Source organism: Arvicanthis niloticus, chromosome 1, assembly GCF_011762505.2.
Source record: "Arvicanthis niloticus isolate mArvNil1 chromosome 1, mArvNil1.pat.X, whole genome shotgun sequence".
Lineage (NCBI taxonomy): Eukaryota > Metazoa > Chordata > Mammalia > Rodentia > Muridae > Arvicanthis > Arvicanthis niloticus.
In genome coordinates this window covers 93,860,804-93,870,852 of record NC_047658.1, presented here as the reverse complement: position 1 = coordinate 93,870,852, position 10,049 = coordinate 93,860,804, and positions in this window count along the sequence as shown.

The window sequence follows — 10,049 nt, the reverse complement described above, 5'->3', positions numbered from 1 at the left end:
GAGGAGGAGGAAAAGAAGGAGGAGGGGGAGGAGGAGGAAGAAATAAAATAATCCAAGTCGAAGACAGAGAAAATATTTTTAACAAAACCATAGAAGAAAAATTTCGTAACCTAAAGAAAGACATGTCTATCAAGGTACAAGAAGTATACAGACTGGACCAGAAAAGAAAATTCCCTCAGCACATAATAATCAAAACACTAAATGTACAGAACAAAGAAAGAATATTAAAAGCTGCAAGGGAAAAAGACCAAGTAACATATAAAGGCAGACTGTTTGGAGTAACACCTAACTTCTACCTGGCAGTGGTGGCACACTCCTTTAATACCAGCACTCAGGCGGCAAATGCAGGTGGATCTCTGAGTTATAGGCCAGCCTGGTCTACAAAGTAAGTTCCAGGACAGCCAAGGCTACACAGTGAAACCCTGTCTTGAAAAAACAACACAAACCTGACTTCTCAAAGAAGACTGTAAAAGCCAGAAGGACTTTGGATAGATGTTTACAAACTCTAAGAGACCACAGATGCCAGCCCAGAATATGATACCCAGTAAAACATTCAATCACAAAAGATGGAGAAAATAAGACATTCCATGATAAAACCAAATTTAAGCAATAGCTCTACAAATTCAGTCCTACAGAAGACTTTAATCTAAAAAGATTAACCACATCCAGGAAAACAAAAGAAGAAATAATCTCAGACCAGCAAATCAAAAGAGGGGAAATACAACCACCACCACCATCATCACCACCACCACCACCACCACCACCACCACCACCATCATCACCACCACCACCATCACCACCACCACCACCACCATTACCACCACCACCACCACCACCATCACCACCACCACCACCACCACCACCATCATCACCACCACCACCATCACCACCACCACCACCACCATCACCACCACCACCACCACCACCACCACCACCACCACAACAACAACAACAACAACAAAATAACAAGAATCAACAAACATTGCTCACTGATATCTCTCAACTTCAATGGTCTCTCAATTCCCCAATAAAAAGATGCAGACTAAGCTAGGCAGTTGTGGTATATGCCTTTAATTCCAGCACTTGGGAAGCAGAGGAAGGCAGATCTCTGAGTTTTAGGTCAGCCTGGTCTACAGAGTAAGTTTTAAGATAGCCAAGGCTGTACAAAAAATCCTGTCTTAAAAAAAAAAAAAAAGACACGGACTAACAGAATGGATGTGAAGACAAGATCCATCCTTCTGCTGCATCTAAGAAGCACACTTTAATATCAAGGATGGATATCATATTGAAAAAAGGATGGAAAAATTTTCCAAGCAAATGGACCTAAGAAGCAAGCTTATGTAGCCATTTAAATATCTGACAAGAACAGACTTTAAGCCAAAACTAATCAGAAGTGATAGGGAAGGATACTAAATACTCATCAAAGGAAAGATCCACTCAGAAGACATTGCAATTCTTAACATCTATGGACCAAACACAAGGGCACCCACTTCATAAAAAAAACAACAAAACCAACCAACCAACCAAAAACCCACTATTATAGCTTAAATCATATATTAACCCTCACACACTGATAGTGCAAGACTGCACTATACTGCTCTCTCTGATAGACAGGTCATCTAAACAAAAACAGGGAAATGCGGGAGCTAACTGACAGTATAAACCAATTGCACCTAACATATTTTCAGAACATTTCACACAAACACAAAAGAATATGTCTTCTTCTCAGCACCTCACAGAACTTTCTCCAAAATTGACCACATACTCAGGCACTGGGAAACTCCTACAGCTGATAAACACTTGAAGCAAATTAGCTGGATACAAAATTAACTCACAAAAAATCAGTAGCCATCCTGTATACAAACAACAAATGGACACAGAGAGACAACACCATTCTTCACAAGAGCCTCTCATGATAGAAAATATCTTGAGGTAACTCTAACCAAGCAAGTGCAAGACTTGTATGAGAAAAACTGTAAGACGCTGTAGAAAGAAACTGAAGAAGATATTAGAAGATGGAAATCTCTCCCATGTCCATGGATAGGTAGGATTAACATAGTAAAAATGGCCATCTTATTGAAAGCAATCTGCAGATTCAATGCAGTCCCCTTCACAATCCCAACTAATTCTCTGCAGATCTTCAAAGGGTAATTTTCAGCACTAAGATCAACAATTAATAAATATACCTCATGAAACCGGCAAAGGACAGTGCCATTCAGACAAAGCAGCAGGCTACAGAATGGGAAAAGATTTTTTAAATCAATTCCATATCTAATGGAAGGCTAATATTCAAAATATATAAATAACTTTAAAAAAACAGCCCTTTTCTGGTGGCACCACGAGGTGAGGAGTTCATGTTCATTCTTATTGTGACACAGTCCCAGGATTTTCTGCAGTCCATGTAGGTCTTCGGTGGCACAAAGATAGGCACAGCCATCTGCAAATGGGGAAATGGGGAAACAGACATCACCTGGAGATGATCAAGCTGGGCGTGCTGCAGTACAAGTTACTAGAGCTAGTTCTGCTTTTGGACAAGGGGCGATTTGCTTGTGTGGATATCCGGGTTCATGTGAAGGGTGGTGGTCTTGTGGCCCAAATGTATGCATCTGACGGTCCATCTTCAAAGTCCTGATAGCTTATTACAGAAAGTACATGGATGAGACCTCTAAGAAGGGGACTAAAGACACCCTCATCGCCGGGCGGTGGTGGCGCACACCTTTAATCCCAGCACTTGGGAGGTAGAGGCAGGCGGATTTCTGAGTTCGAGGCCAGCCTGGTCTACTGAGTGAGTTCCAGGACAGCCAAGGCTATACAGAGAAACCCTGTCTCGAAAAAAAAAAAAAAAAAAAACCCACTATAGAGACCAATGTGCTGGTTTCATGAAGGCGGGATTTGAACTATCTCAAGACTCAGCTATACTACTGTAATGGTTTGTATTTGCTCAGCTATGGGGCCTATAACCAAAGCATGTTCCATTTTACCCCAGAGACACTTGCTTAACCGTGTTCATTGCTACTCTTCATAATAGCCAAAAGTTGGAAAACAACCTGGACATCTGTCAATGGATGACTAAATGTACTGCATTTTATATGTCTATATAATACCACAGTAGTTAGGTGTAGAGTAAGGGACTGGAGAGTACAGGTAGATCTCCCTAGGAAAGGGAAATAGAACAGATAGTTATGGATGGGTGGGGGAAGGAGACTAGAACAGGAGGATCGAATGGGGTGGAGAAGGAAAGAGAGAGATGAGGGAGGGACTATGAAGAGAGACAGGTATAAAAGTATCTTTTATTTGCCTGAAGTAATTGTCATCACAGAGGCTTAGTGCTGAATAAAGCTCACCCTTTTGTAGTTCTTTCTGAACTCTAGCTGGCTGGTTCACTCAGCTGTTCTGGCTCTAATTCCACTCCAAGCCGACCTATTCAATCTGACTTCTCTCAGCTTCTCAGTGAATTGCTCTGCTTGGTCTCAAATTAATTCTGGCAATTTGTTCTAACCTTCTGGCTCCTTCTCATTCTCTGGCTTCAACTGCTTCTGCTGCCCTGCCCTGAGCTGCATGAACTCACAAATGAACTCCACTGGGCTTCACTCACTGACTCCAACTGACTTCTGCCTCTTCCTGCATTGCTCTTTTCAGTCCCCTCTCTTTTTCGCTGTCTCTTGAGAGTTGAGCATATCCTATCTCTGACTCATTCCACCAAATTGTTCTCTGATTTTGTCACTTTGTCTGCTCTTCAACTAGACGTCACTTTCAAACGTGGCGGCTTCCTTCTCTCAACTAACCTTACTTTCATTGGTTTGGATTAAAAGTATGTACTAAGAGAGTGTCTGCATTCCATCCAGATCACATAGACCTAGAAGGTTTTTGGATGTGATCCCTTGCCAGAGCAGCCATGTTGCTGGATTACAATTCTTTGAGGAGAGTATGAAAACCTAATACAGAGGAAACTTTCTAAAATATATACATATATGAAGGTGATCAGAATGAAATCGCTGAGTAGTGGGAGAGACAGAGACTCAATTGGACATCTCTTGTCATCAAATGAAGCTTTCAATACCAAGATTGGGTTATATCTAATTATGCTGTCAGCCAAAGAGACACCATGGAACCTCATAACAAATTGTAGGTTGGCAACACAAACTGATGGCAAGGCCCCATGGCTGAAGAAAACACTTTACAACTTATTAAACGTGGAAAAGTCAAGTGGTACCTTCACCTCTCCATCTAGTTTCTTTGGTAGAGAAAGGCACTCTACATGGTACCAAAGGAAAAAAGTATACTCCAATCCAGCAACAAACCCTCTGATCTACCCTGGTGCTTTGCCTGCAAGATAGGCTAGTGCAATGGTGGCACAAAGCTTGTGGAGTGTCCAACCAGTATCTGATTTGACTTACGGCTCACGCCACAAGATGGAACCTAAACCTGACACCGCTTGGGTGACCAAGAACCTGAAACTAGGTAGGCCATGGACCTGGGGCAAAACCAAATACTACTGTTCTAAATAAACAAACAAAAGCAAGCAAATAGCAACAAGAAGAACAACAAACAAACCAAGAGTAGTAATAAAACGACTTCTAACAACATTCATAGATCCATGTTTTGCTCAGGCCATTGTAAGAAAAGCTTTCTCCTGCCCAGAGGGGAACAAATACAGAGACCACAGCCAGAGTGAGAGACCTTGGAACACACAGCCTTAAACGGGATGGCTCTTGTTGGGGGCCGACTTTTAGCAGAAAGCGGCTATCAGCTTTGCAGCCATCTTGAGCCATATACCCTGACATGAGACTTGGATTACAATAGCCTACAACAGCTGAGCACACTCTGATAATCTTGGTTTAGATACCTTGAGATTAAAGGTGTGTGAGATTAAAGGTGTGTGACTTAAGAGTGTGACTTAGAAGTGTAGAGATCAGATTTAGAGACAAGACCTAAGGGCATGATTAAAGGTGTGACCAAAAGGCATGGCTTAGAAGTGAGACATATAAAGGCGAGAGGCAGACAGAAGAGAGAGAGAGAATCAGACACTTAGAGGAAGAGAGACTGAAGAATAAACGGGATTGAAACACTCTCTGTCTGGTCTCCATTCTTCGAGTCCATCCTCACTCTCTCTCTTACTGAACCCTGAACCGCGGACCGGAGCGGCAGCTTGGACTGGGATACAGTGGCCACCAAACGTGGGGCAGCCGGGCCTCAACATTTTGCTTGGGCCGTGACATTTTTGGCCGCCCAAACGTGGGGCTAGTGAGGTTCCCAACAGGCTCTATCAAATTCCTTCCCTCAGGGCTCAGGGAACCCCAAGGAAAAGGAGGTGGAAAGAGTCTAAGAACCAGAGGGCAAGGAGGACACCAGAAAACAAGGCCGACTAAATCAACAATATCAAAGCTTATATGACTTCCCAGAGACCAAGGCAGCATGCATAGGGTCCACACAGGTCTGCACCAAATGGGCCCTGGAACTGATGGAGAAGTGGACACAGGCCTCATCCCTAACCCAGGAGCAATCCCCAGTTGATAACCACTTGCAAATGAAAATGTAGTTTGCTCCAAGGAAGTCTCACTGGAAAAACAAACTACTCAGAGCACCTCTGCAGGCCCTTGTCTCATAAGAGTGAGGGCTTTTCCTTTTATTATTTTTAAATTTAGTTTTATTTATATTTTCCCTCTCTCTTTTTACCCTACAGTTCCTCTGTGTATGTACTGTGGATTCTAGTTTTTAGTGTTTTTTTTTTTTTTTTTTTTTTTTTATGGGTTTCCTGTGTGCTAACAAGTGGATCTTTGCACTGATGTCTGTGTCTCATGGCTTCTCTTGGGTGCCTTTCCTCCTGCTTGTTTTGTCCTATTCTGATGTGTTAGTTTTGTTTTATCTTATTATATTATTATACTATATTATATTGTGTTAATCATATTATATATTATATTATTATCCCTTAGAAGCCTATTTGTTTTTTTTTTCTTTTGTTTTTGTTTTTTGTTTTTTTTTCAAGTCAGGGTTTCTCTGTGTAGTTCTGGTTGTCCTGGAATTTGTCTGTAGACCAGGGTGGCCTGGAACTCAGCTGCCTCTACCTCCACTACTACCCTGTTTGTTTTCTAAAGAGACACAGAAAGGAGGTAGGTCTGGATGGGGGGGGGTAAGGGGGATTGCCAGTGGTAGAGGGAGGGAAACAATAATCAGGATGTATCATATGAGGAAGAAAGTCTTATTATCAGTAAAAGTGGGAAATGCACCTCTGAAGAGGTCAAATATGTGGTCCTTTCTACTTTTGGTTTAGAGGGGAGATTTGGACCTTTTGGGTCAGACAACAGATGCCTTGGGCTGAAGAGATGGCTCCTCGATTAAGAGTACTGGCTGCTCTTTGAGAGGTCCTGAGTTCAATTCCCAGGTGGCTCACAACCGTCTGTAATGGGATCCAATCCTCTTCTGGTATGCAGGTGCATATGCAGATAGAACACTCAGATATAAAATCCATAAATAAATCTCAAAAGTAATATTTAGATGCCTGTCCTACTTACATGATAGGTTGGATTTGTAGTTTACAAAATTCCTGGTGAATATTCTTAGACAGGCTGTGGCTGTCTTTCAAGGAGTCCTCAGGCCTCTCCCTGGGAGAAATTTGAGAGGGTCTTGTAAGTTTCTAGAAATCTGGCCCAAAATTGAAGATGTGCTTGAGGACTGTAGAACAGGGGCCTGGGTGAATCTTTACAGATGCAGGAGCATCTGGTCTGCCACTCTGCCATCTCAAAATAGTTTCGTTTTGACAATTTTTTATTTGTTTATAATTGTTGTGTGTGTACATGGTGTATGTGTATACATGATGTGTGTATACATGATACACGTGATTACGCATGCATGTGTTTACATGAGTGTATACGTAATGCATGCATGTATATATGATGCATGAGTGTACATAATGCATGTGTGTGTACATAATGTTTGCATGTATACATGATATATGTGTACAGGATGCATGTGTGTACATGATGTATATGTGTATACCTGATACATGTGTGTACATGATGCATGCGTGTGAACATGAATCATGTGTATACATGCTAGGTGAGAGGGTCAGACAACTGTGTGGAGTTGGTTCCCTCCTTCCCCCTTATATGGGTTCCAGGGATCAAACCATGGATCTCCTGGTGTGCAGCCTTCATCAGCCGACATCCTGCAGCAGCCCCCTGAATGCTTTACAATTTTATTTAGGCTTTCAATCTTTTCCTCCAATTACCTGTAGAAGTTGAACAAAGAGAAAAAGAGAGGTTTGTCTTGTTTTGAAATAAAGGGTGGTTGGATTTCCTTTCAGGCCGTGCTAAGGTGGCATTTTTAAGGCAGCACACACCACCAAACATTGAGGTCTTTGTGGTTCTGAGGATCCAACCCACAGTTCTGCTCTGCTATGGACTGGAATCCATAAAAAACTTAGAGAATTGTTTTCCTGCCAACACTGGAGAATGCCATGTTTTTATAAAACACTTTGGCAGATGGATATATCTTCTCACTCTTTTAAAAATATCTATTTTATTATTGTGCATGTGTGATGCCTGGATGTGTGTAGGTGCTCGCTGAGGCCAGCAGAGGGTGTCGGATCCCCTGGAGTTGGAGTTACAGGCGGTTGTGAGCCACCCAGCATGGTACTGGGAGCTAACCTCTGGTCCTCACAAGAGCAGCAGGTGCTCTTAACCAGCAAGTCATCTCTCTGACCCCTCAATTACTTATTTGTTTATTGAGTCAAGGTCTCACTGTGTAGCCCTGGCTGCTCTGGAACTCCTATGAACACCATGCTGCCCTTGAACTTACAGAGATCCACCTGCTTCTAACTCCCAAGTACTAGGACTAAAGGTGTGCGCCACCATGCTGTTTTCAGAATTTAAAAAAATATCTATCTGTCTGTTTGTCTGTCTGTCTATCTATTTAATTTAATTTTTTTCTTTTTCTTTTTCTTTTTTTTTTTTTTTTTTGTTTTTCGAGACAGGGTTTCTCTGTGTAGCCCTGGCTGTCCTATTTAATTTTTTTCGAGACAGGGTTTCCCTATGTAACAGTCTTTTTTTTTTTTTTAATTTTAAACAGAGATATCTTTACTGGGTTTGAACCTCCAGCCTAGATCTCAATGAAGACACTGTTTTTGTTGTTGATAGGATTCAAGATTTAACCCTGTCTAAGTTTGAGAATAAAAGATTGTTAAGAGCTAGGCAGGCTACTAGAGGAGAAAAGCCATCCGGGGTCTTACTCATCGTGAATCCTGTGAGCTACAATACTGACCTGTCAGGCAAGATAGGCCAGCCTACCAGTGCAATAGTGGCGTGAACATTAAAGGGCAACCAACTTCTTTCTGATTGTTTTTGAAGCCTACTTCACAGAAGGGAATTCTTTTTAAGTGTATGGTGTCTTGCCTGGCATGTGTGCCATATGCATGAAGTGCCTCTAGAAGTCAGAAGAGGGAGTCAGATCCTCTGGAACTGGAGTTAAAAACTAGCACCACTATATGGGTGCTGGAAACTAAACCTGGGTCCTCCGGAAGAGCAGCAAGTGCTCTTAACCACTGAACCATTTCTCCTGCCCCAGAAGGCATTTCTTCCTTGACTATAAACCTGGCCCATGGCCCTGTAGTTCATAGACTCATGATGGGATTGGGGGAGGATCTACTACTGTTGTTTGGGTGAATGGATGTTGTCAAACTGCTTTCTAAATATTTATGATTATAGTGATGAATTCATGCTGTTCTCGGCCTTGGTAAGCTTCTGCCTACAGTGGGCAACAATTAATGTGGAGTCTTTCGAACAATCAAAGTGCTGAGAATAAATCACTGTTGACTACTTAGCCCTGGGTAGGACTCAGGGAACATCCTGAAAGAAGGGCCAGGAAGAATCTAAGAGCGGGAGGGTGGGGAGGAACACTGTGGGATGCTGTCTCTTGGACGTGACATGGTTGTTGCCCTCATAGTACCTGTGGTCACCTGCACAAGATCAAGCCAACAAACTCAGTCAATGCTCAAGAAGGCAGTGGGAACTGGACTCAGTATGTTACAGGGACAACCGAAGAGCCATGAGAGTGGGAGAGGATGTCTAGGGGGTGCCCAAGGGAATAGGAGGAAGATACATTATATCACATATCACACTCCCCCCAAATAAATAAAAATATTCTTTACAAGTAGTTGAAGTTTGAAAATAAATTCTATGTATGAAAACCAAGGAAGAAAATGACATAAGAGGTATCCATGAGTTAGAAATATAGCTTGACAGTTTATAGCTCAGACGGTAGACCACTTACCTCGCAGGCATGAGACCTTAAGTTTGATCCCACAGAAAGAAAAAGAAGAATTAAAACTATGCTTGCAAATGACTTAATTCATAGAACATCCTAAAGGAGTCACTGAAAATTAATTATTACGAAGAACTGAAAATTGCAGTGGAATCTCACTTCGCCACCATTAGGGACCACTATGATAAGCACGAGTGGGAAGAATCAGAAAGCGTAAGTGTTGGCAAGAGCATAACAAAATAGTGGTAGTGTACACCTTTAATCCCAGCACTCTGGAGGCAGAGGCAGGCGGAGCTGTGAGTTCAATATCAGCCTGGTCCACAGAGAAGTTTCAGGACAGCCAGGGCCACACAGAGAAATGGTCTCAAAAAACAACAGTAGCCGGGCAGTGGTGGCGCACGCCTTTAATCCCAGTACTTGGGAGGCAGAGGCAGGTGGATTTCTGAGTTCGAGCCCAGCCTGGTCTACCGAGTGAGTTCCAGGACAGCCAAAGGCTATACAGAGAAACCCTGTCTCGAAAAACCAAAAAACAAACAAACAAACAAACAAACAAACCACCCCCCCCAAAAAAAACAACAGTAACAAAAAAGTGTAGAGAGATATAAACCTTGGGACCACTGAGATAGCTGAGGAGGTGGGTGTGCCCAGCACAAAGCCCAGACATCCAAGTTCAATCCAAATAGTCCACACTGGTGAAGCGGGAGGTACTGACCTCCCAAAGTTTGTCCTTTGACATCTACACATGCATCATGTCTCCACCACAGACACTAAACAAATACATGATTTTTTTT